The following is a 10,717-nucleotide window of genomic DNA, read 5'->3' on the forward strand; positions in this document are numbered from 1 at the left end:
CACGCAAGAGTCAGAAATTTGTGTGATCAGATAAATGTGAGAACAACTTCAAGGAACTGAAGCAGAGATTGATTACAGATCTGATTCTGTGTCTTCCGACAAATAAGGAGAAACTTGTGATTTATTGTGATGCTTCTCATTAGGGTTTGGGCTGTGTTCTGATGCAGTCAGAAAAGGTAATTGCTTAGGCCTCTCATCAGTTGAAGGAGTATGAAAAGAGATATCCCACTCATGATTTAGAGTTGGCAGTTGTGGTCTTTGCTTTAAAGATATAATGGCATTATCTTTATGGAGAGAAGTGAGATCTATACAGACCACAAGAGCCTGAAATACTTCTTCACTCAGAAAGATTTGAATATGAGACACAGGCGTTGGCTGGAGTTAGTAAAAGATTATGACTGTGAGATTCTGTATCATCTAGGAAAGGCCAACGTGGTAGCTGATGCTTTAAGCCGGAAGGGTTCGGGATAGATTTATGGTGCGAGGCTGATAGCCAGAGAGTTAGCAGATGATATGACCAGAGCTGGTATAGAGTTTTCGGTGGGCCAGTTGGCTAATATTACGCTACAGTCTACACTGTTGGAGAGAATTAAGGATGGTCAGTTGAGTGATCCACAGCTGATCAAGATGAGAGAGGATGTTTTGGCTGGAGCATCCAGAGATTATACAGTGTCTGATTTGGGCTTATTGAGATACAAGGGGCGAATATGTGTTTCGTTAGACACTGCTTTGAGGCGAGAGATTCTAGATGAATCTCATACTACACCTTATTCTTTGCATCCAGGCACCAAGAAGATGTATCAGGATGTGAGATTGTTGTATTGGTGGCTGGGGATGAAGAGAGATATAGTGGAGTATGTGGCTAAGTGCTTGACATGTCAGCAGGTCAAGGCTGAGAATCAGAGGCCGGCAGGGTTATTGCAACCTCTGGATATCCCAGAGTGGAAATGGGAGGACATCACGATGGATTTCATGGTGGGCTTACCCAGGACTGTTTGTCAGCATGATTCTATTTGGGTGATAGTAGATCGCTACACCAAGTCAACTCACTTCTTGCCAGTGAGGACTATGTATAGAGTTGACCAGTATGTAGATCTCTATGGGAGAGAGATCGTGCGCCTTCATGGAGCGCCGAGGTCGATCGTGTCAGATCGGGACCCTACTTTTACTTCCAAGTTCTGGGGGAAGTTTACAGAAGGCCATGGGAACACAATTGAAGTTCAGTACTGCTTATCATCCTCAGACAGATGGGAAATCTGAGAGGATGATCCAGATATTGGAAGACATGCTTCAGGCATGCGTGCTGGACTTTGGTGGCTCTTGGAGTAAGTATTTACCTTTGATAGAGTTTTCCTACAACAACAGTTATCAGTCTACCATTGGAGTTGCACCTTATGAGATGCTGTATGGTAGGAAGTGCAGATCTCCCATTCATTGGGATGAGACAGGTGAAAGGAGATACTTAGGTCCTGAGGCAGTTCAGAGGATCAGTGAGGCCATTGAAAATATTAGAGCTCGGATGTCCGCTTCTCCGAGTAGGCAGAAAAGTTATGCAGATCCCAAGCACAGGAACGTGGAGTTCCAAGGGGGAGACTATGTCTTCCTTAGAGTCTCGCTGTGCCCTAGATTTTTAGGTCCATTTGAGATCCTGGAGAGGGTTGGTAAAGTGGCTTATAGATTGGCCTTGCCTCCGGCGTTGTCAGCCGTGCATAACGTGTTTCATGTTTCAGCTCTTCGGAGGTATGTATTTGATGTGAATCATATTTTGAACTATAAAGATTTGGAGCTTGAGGCAGATCTCCCCTTTAAGAAACATCCAGTCCAGATACTTGACAGAAAGGACAAGGTCCTCAGGAATAAGACGATACCTTTGGTTAAGGTATTGTGGAGGAAAAGCAAGGTCGAGGAAGCGACCTGGGAGCTGGAATCAGATATGCAGAGTCAGTATCCAGAGCTGTTCAGGTAAATTTCAAGGATGAAATTTCTGTAAGGAGGGGATAGTTGTAATGTCCTGAAATCCCTAATGCGGTTTAATGGCTGGATTAGTAGGTCGGGAGGGCCATAATTGTTTAATTAATCCATTAAATGATTATATGCATGTTTATGTGAATTATATTATAATATGATGTTAAATGGATGCATGTGGGTCCACATTTCATTACAGGGGTGTTTTGGTAATTTGGCCCGTTGAGGGCGTAATTGTATATTTGTATGCATGTTGGTGACATATTGTTGAGACCACATTATAATGTGGATTTGTTCGAGCAATTCGGCGTGAGATGATCTTTGAGTGAAAATTCGCCATTTAGTCATAACGGGATTAAGTTCGGAGCTCGGGGTGAGTCTCAGGGTGATTTTAATGATTAGAGTGTTGCCGGGAATTATAGGGTAACGGGATATGAATTATTGGTGTTTGAGAATATTGAGATCAGCGGGAATTTGAGAGCGTTAATTCCGATTAACGAAATAGGTGGAAAATGTCAATTTCGCCCTTGGGAGCCTTTAGAAATATTTATTTGACCTAGGGGTATTTTGGTCTTTTCACCCCTAGGATAGATTTAAGCCATTGAAGGATGTAGAAGGAAGGAGAAAACAGAGCAGAGAACAAACCTTCTCCCGTACCTATTTTCTCTCTTCTCTTCTTGGATTTTTGAGCTTAAGTTGAGGAATCAAGCTTGGAAAATAAGTCTTGAGAGCTTGGGAGTGTGTTCCACCATTTAAGAGCATCATAATCTGAACTTGAGGTAAGTTTCTAGCCATTGAATCTCTGGTTTGCTCTGTTTTTGCTTTGGTTTTCAATTGAGATTTCTAGGTTGGATGATTGGTTTTATTGGAAGTTTTTGGATAGGGTTCTTGTGGTTGTGATGCTTAGGGCTTTTGGGGATGGTTTTTGGGTTCATTTGGCACCAAATATGAGGTTTGGAAGCATTGGAATCGAGTTGGAATTGAAGGAGTCAAAGGAAGAGGATTAAGGGGCTGATCTGGCTGGGTGTAGCGCTACAACGCCAACAAGGGGGCGCTACAGCGCTACCCAGGTTTGTGATGGGCTGTTTTTGGGTTCTGAGAAGAGCGCTGGGGCGCTAGTGAGTAGCACTGTAGCGCTACTCTGTTCCTTCAGAATCCCATTTTGAGTGTTTTTAAGGTTTTTTGGTTCGGGGTTTCAATCCTTAAGGCCCGGGATCAAATTTACTCACCGTGTGGGTACGTTTCGAGGTCCCGAGAGTGGGGTTTAGATCAAGACCATTTCATTGTTGATTTTCATTAAGGGAGGTTATAATTGGGTATGATTAGGAAACCGCTAAGGAATCAAAAGGTCAAATGTTCTCAGGGGTCGTTCTTGTTCTATTTCTCGCTCGAACCAGAGGTAAGAAAACTGCACCCTGTGTATATGACATGTGTGGTTGTTGTTGAGGCATCTTGGTTACTAAATGTGGACACTGATTGCATATTAAATGCTTAGCATATCTTGCTTACTTGTGTTTGGCACCGACTAGTTAGGGACGGAACTGGTCGCGTATTACTGACCTAAGAGTCAGAAACGGTATAAGCGTCATGAACGCAGGGCCTATAAAAGATTATATCTAATTGATATCAGCGTTGAATGACTCTAGGAGTATTTATGTTGGACTGACCCTAAGGTCGATGAAAATTATAAGCGCTTAACTAGTCTAGGACTAGTTACTCAGAGCCAGGGCCTAAGGCCTAGGTGACTGCTTGTCACGTGGCTAGGGAACAGAATCCTATGGTTGTGACTCTATGGTCATGTGGTAGGTTATATTGGTGACTAGTTCATCAAACACCTATCTTGATAAGCTAGTGAAAGGATCACTTATTAGTAAAGCCCAGATGACCCTATCGTCAAATGGCTAATGGGAACAGAACCCACCTTAGTGACTTTACAACTGTCACTCCTTTATTTTTGGATTGAAAGTCCTGAAAGATTATTATGATCATTGTTGATATTATATTCATGCGATATTGTGTTTTCTTGCTGGGCTTTGGCTCATGGGTGCTATGTGGTGCAGGTAAAGGGAAAGAAAAGCTCACCTAGCCTTGAGTGGAGAGCTTAGGTGGTGACGTGTGCATATGCGGCCGCTTGACCACCGCGGTCAAGGAGTTCTCAGAGGAACTAAGGGGTTTACCCTATTTTTGTCTCTTAGGTCAGCGGGTTGTAAATTTAAACAGTAATGATTATTTTGAGTTGTAATTAACTTGTAATTGTTTTGATGGGCCCATGACCAGTTTTATGTTTTAAATAAAATATAACCTTCCCTTTTGATTGGGTTTCCACCATAACCTATTAATAACACCTAGAAACACATTTTTAACAAAAGAACTCGGGTAGCGAGTTAAATTCATGGTTCATCGTTCACCGTAACTGTTTTGATGGGCCCATGTCATGGAACGTATCAATAATGCTGGGCAGTTCCTTACTCTGAAGATTCATCTTTAGAAAACAAAATCTCAGTTAAATATTGAAATTATTATTAAGATAACTTAAAATATTTCAAATTATCTATATATTTTTATTTACCTTCTTAAATCGAGCACAAGCATAAGAAGTCGATCTATGGAGACTTGGATATTTCCGTTTTTCTCAGTTGGCAGCATTTGCCTTTGAGCAAGCCATGAACTATGAGTGGTGAAAAGGTCAACCAATGTAATAACTAATGTTATTATTTTCTTATAAGCTCCTTAAATATGATCTTATGTTAGATTTAGTTATGACTTGAGTTGTGGAATAAAGATTGCTTTAAGCATAACTTATTTAAGTTATGATTTTATGACTTAGAAAATATTATAGTTTGGGTAATTATAATTATTTTAGCATATGATTAAATTAGTATATAGTTTTATTAAGTATTTAAATGCACATGTTATTTGATGTATTAAGAAGTGAACATGTGACATTAAACTAAGTCCTAGTATTAGAATTAAAATGAAAACCAAAATAGCTTAGTCTTAGGCTTTGCTCAAAAATTGGAAGGATTTTATTTAAATTTTTTTTTTTTTTAAAGACAGGCAAGATTAGATCTATTTGAATAAAGTGACTTTGTGTCAAGAAGAGTTAGATAAGTAAATGCAGTTTTCGTAACTTTAGCGTGCTGAACTTCGGACCTAGTTTTTCCCTATTTATATTACGATTTTGGAAAAAAGTATATGTATAAAGTTGTAGATAATTTAATTAGCTATCCAACGGAATAAATATAGCTTGAATCTGATTTGTACAGCTCTAGTTACGTTAATTTTACTACAGAAGGGTCAAGAGTTATGAGATATAGGATAGTAGTTTGGACTTTGACTAAAGTTTGAAACAAATGGAGACTATGTGGCATACTTGGAGATGATGTAGCAACAAGAAGGGAGTAAGACTATGCTGGCCAAAACCATATAGTGGAGGGAAGGTTTTATTTTTAAAATTTAAGTTGAATAGTGTGGAGAAAATCAAGGAAGGGAGTTGGGGTTTGAAGCTTATAAATAGAGACTTACCCTTCACCATTTTTACCACACTCAAAAACTCTCAAAAACCTCTCTTATCAAAATCCATAGTCCCAAAAGCTCTCTCCATTTTTCCATAAACACTCGACATAGCCATAGCCATAGTCGAAACACTAGTCTTTTTAGTGCTTGAGATCTTTTTCTTCTATTTTCTTTATTTTTCCTTAAACACTATTGCCTTCCTAAACCCTATTATAGCCGAAATATTGAAGCCCGTCAAGCTAATATATTGCCAAAATCTACCCAAGTATCCAAACTCTTGGTGTTGTTGTTGGGGATAAACATTAGAGAGAAGACTCGGGATTTCATCATTTTGGTTCTAGGTTGAAGGTATGACTTGATGAGATTTAGAAAATTCTTGAAAGTATAGTTTTATTATAAGGATCTAATATAAATATCTTATGTTGTATTTAAGGTTGATTGGACGTTTTTTATAGCAAGAAATCTCTTCTATTTCTTTTTCTCTCCACACTCAAGGAAAGGAAAATAGGTTAGATTGTATGTGTTATGATATGTTTATATGCTATGTTATGTTGAATGTATATATGTATGTATATGTTTTATGTTTTGCTCACTTGGGAAATATATTGATTAGATAGCAAATAAATTCCAAGATTTTTATCATTATCGTAGATTAGAGTTATGATTAAACCTACCTCGATTAGTAGATAGATGACCTAGATGGTTTATCATATACTATTTTGTGATCTAACCTACCTCGATTAGTGGACAGAGGACCTATATGGTTTTATCACATACTACGGTAATGAGTTAATGGCCATTAATATTATAGTCCTATGTTTATATGATGTACATTTTTATATGTTTTATAGTATATGTTTTTAGTCTTATGATTTATGTTATGTTTTAGTAGATTTTCCTTGCTGGGCATTAGGCTCATTCCTTTTATTTTAGATGGTGAAGGAAAATGTGCTTAGAAGGCGGGATGGATTCATGGAAACTTTGGCATGTGTATTGGGAGAGGACTGATTGAATGGGCTGCTGGAAGATCGAGGATGAAGTTATTTTAAGTCTTTAATTTATGTATTTATTTTCCGCATATAGTTTTGGACAATTAATTAAAGATTATGTTTTCTTTATGTTCCTATGTATTAAACAATGGGATCCTGTACCGTATTTTAGATTTTTATAATAAAGTTCTATTATTTAATGTATGTATTCCAAAATAGTAGTTATGCTTAGTAGTTTTTAATGGTCCGAGGTCTTAGAATTAGTCATGGCATTACAGTTGGTATTAGAGCCACAATTCATATGCATGAAGTTCTCCTTGATACACACGCAAAAGCTCCAGATCTAATCGCCAATGTAAGTGTTTAAGTTATGAATATATGTTTATGTGAAAATCTAACGTTTTAGTCATTATGTTTTCAGTAAAAAATGAACGGAGCTTTGGACTATCATGATCTCCGAGCCATTAAGGCATTGAAAAGGGTTGAGAACCAAGGGATACAATAGGAGTGCTAGAAAGAATCACTCAGAGATTGATCCATGGAACAATATGTCTTGGTAATTAGGGTTTTTAAGGATTTTCCTTTTGTAGTTTCGAAATTGGAAGAATTATGGGAGACTATGGATGATGAAGATGATTTAACGATAGCCATGAGATATTATTTTCTTATACTTTGGTTTACCTCTAAGTTTGAGTTTCCATTCACTAATGAAAAAAAGTATAATATCTTAATGAATTTTCCCCGAGGTAGTTTTGAGGCTCATAGTAATGATGATTATGAAGAAATAGATGATGATATGTTAGATGAAGGGTCAGATGTAGAAGATCCTGATTTTTAGAAATTTCACCCTAGATTATTGTTAGTATAGTTTCCTTATTTATTTTGAATTTGTGATTGTAATTAGTAAGAATATTTTTCCAAATGAATAAAGTTGTTATTTTTTAATGACATGTATGAGTTTGATTTTCTTTTTTACAATCATAATAAATTTATAATAATTTCAATAAATAACGACTGAGTTTGGTGAGCGTGGATACAAATCAATGGACCGGGTTCTGTGTGGAGAGTTTAGGGGGCCATAGTAGTGGGAATGATTTTACTGATCCCAGCCCTCCCTCAACATGGTTAACTTTGGAACAACGACGAATTTCGAGCCTGAGAATTAAGTCATATAGGGTGGTTAGAAACAAACTTAGAAAATAATAAAGATGACTTAATATTCTAAGTATAGAAACACACCCTAATTTATAAAGAAGGCTTACTAATTTTTCATAAGAAATCATAACTGATAGGTCTGGGTTATGTTTGCTTAGACTAAGTTTTGTCTTAGAACCTAGTAGGGTAAGTTCTAGCGTGTTTCTCCCGATAGTTAGAATTCTGTTGAAGATGTCACTCTGAAGGTCTGCACGCACTAGCGGCAATGCCCCAGCACCACCAATGGGACACTCGAGACCCCTCCAGTCTGAAGAAGGGAAAGACCTGCTGCCACTGCTGTTGCTAACGAAAATGTACCACCTCCAGTTAAAAACAACAGTGAAGTTATTTGGTTACGATAACAAGTAGAAGAACTACTGCAACAACAATGACAACCTCAGCCGCAGCCTCAGCTAGTAACTCAAGAACGCTAGCCAGAGCAGAACGGAGGATATCCAAATGGTGGCTATTCGAATGGAGGATATCCGTACGGGGGATGGCCGGTGGAAAATTTTACACCTTATCCAACTCAGTACATGGAACCAGTCTACGAGCGTTTTCAGAAGTGACACACTCTTATATGTCATCAGGAATGATAAAGAATTAGACAAACCTTGTGAAAGATTTAGAACTAGGTTTGTTATGGAACTACCTTCGGGCGAAGTAGTTCGATCATCATGAATAGTACGAGGAGTTGAAAGCACAATCGTAAGAACTCTTAGACTTGGGTTTCATTAGACCAAGCCATTCGCCGTGGGGAGCACCGGTTCTATTTGTGAAGAAGAAGCATGGAAGCATGCGGGTGTGTATCGATTACCGCGAGCTGAAAAAGGTGACAATTAAGAACAAGTACCCACTACCCCGGATCGATGACTTATTTGATCAACTCCGAGGAACGACCGTATTTTCAAAGTTTGATCTACGGTCCGGTTATCACCAGCTCAAGGTACGGGAAGAGGATATACCAATGACAACTTTTAGAACTCGATATGGACATTACGAGTTTCTACTTATGTCTTTTGGTCTTACCAACGCTCCAACTACATTTATGGACATAATGAATCGGGTCTTCAAGGATTACTTGGACAAATTTATCGTAGTGTTCATTGACGATATTTTGGTGTATTCCAAGGATGAAGTCGAGCATGAGGAACATTTAAGATTGACCATGATGCGACTAAAGGAGCATAAACTTTATGCCAAGTTCAAGAAATGCGAATTTTAGATATCACAAGTAGCATTCCTCGACCATATAGTATCCAAGGATGGAGTCGCAGTAGACCGAACTAAGGTAGAGGCTGTGAAGGATTGGCCAAGACCTAAGAATGCGTCAGAGGTTAGAAGTTTTCTTGGGCTAGTAGGCTATTATCAGAGATTTTTAGAAGGATTTTCTAAGATAGTCAATACGCTTACCAACCAAACTCGAAAACAAAAAAAGTTCAACTAGATGGATAAATGTCAAGAGAGCTTCTAGTTTCTCAAGGATAAATTATCCTCAGCACCAGTACTTTATGTACCGACACCCAATGACAAGTTTGTAGTATATTGTGATGCATTGAAGCAAGGTTTGGGTTGTGTACTGATGCAGAATGACAAAGTGATTGCCTATGCCTCAAGGCAGCTGAAGGAATACAAGCAATGCTATCCAACACACAATATGGAGTTGGCAGCGGTAGTCCTCGCATTGAAAATCTGGCGCCACTATCTTTATGGAGAACGGTGTGAGATTTCTACGAACCATAAGAGTTTAAAATATTTCTTCACACTAAAAGAGCTCAACATGAGGCAGCGCAGGTGGTTAGAATTAGTAAAGGATTATGACTGTGAAATCCTATACCACCCAGGACAAACAAATGTAGTTGCAGATGCGTTAAGCTGGAAGAGTTTTGGAAATCTAGCAGCATTATCTGGAATAGAAAAGCCGCTTCAACAAGAGTTAAATAATGCTAGAATAGAACTAGTCATTGGTCAACTGGCTAACTTGTCCATCTAGTCAAGTCTATTAGAAGATATACAGATTGGACAAGGGCATGATGACACGTTAGTATCACATATGGCTGCAGTCGAAGAAGGCAAGACTACAGATTTCTCCATATCAGGGCAGGGGTTCTTGAGATATAAAGGACGGGTGTGTGTGTCGAATGATTATGGAATTAAGATAAAGATTTTAGAAGAGGCACACACTACCATACTCAATTCACCCAGGGTCGACCAAGATGACTCATGAACTTAAGGCACTATATTGGTGCCCAAGAATGAAGAAGGATGTGGCAGAATATGTGTCCAAATGCCTTATATGCTAGCAAGTAAAGGCAGAGCATCAGCGACCTGCAGGCTTATTGCAACCGCTTAGTATTCCAGAATGGAAGTGGGAAGATATAGCCATGGACTTCATGACTCACCAAATAAGCAGCATGACTCGGCTTGGGTTGTGGTCGATAGACTCACCAAGTTAGCTCACTTCCTACCTGTCAAGACTACGTACACTGCTGACCGGTACACAGACATCTATGTTCGAGAAATGGTACAACTGCATGGAATCCTATGACCATAGTATCAGATAGAGGATCGATGTTTACATCGAGATTTTGGGGAAGCTTGTAGCAAGACATGGGTACCAAGCTAAGTCTTAGTACGACATTTCATCCTCAGACCGATGGTCAGTCCGAGCGTACCATACAGATTTTAGAAGAGATGTTGTGCGCTTGTGTACTAGACTTCGAAGGATCATGGAGTAAGCATTTGCCACTTATAGAATTCTCCTACAATAATAGCTACCAGGAAATGATCGGTATGGCACCCTATGAGTTACTTTATGGAAAGAAGTGCCGATCGCCGTTACATTGGGATGAGGTAGGAGAAAGACAACTTCTTGGACCCGAAGCTGTTAGAAAGGCTCAGGATGCAGTGGTGCTGATTAGAAAGCATATGTCACTGCTCAGAGTTGACAAAAGAGTTATGCGGATACCAAGCCACGAGATGTGGAATTCAAAGTCAGAGATCAAGTCTTCTTCAGAATATCTCCTATGAAAGGAGTGAAGCGGTTTGGGAAG

This window comes from Humulus lupulus, chromosome 4, assembly GCF_963169125.1.
Source record: "Humulus lupulus chromosome 4, drHumLupu1.1, whole genome shotgun sequence".
NCBI classification, from domain to species: Eukaryota; Viridiplantae; Streptophyta; class Magnoliopsida; order Rosales; family Cannabaceae; genus Humulus; species Humulus lupulus.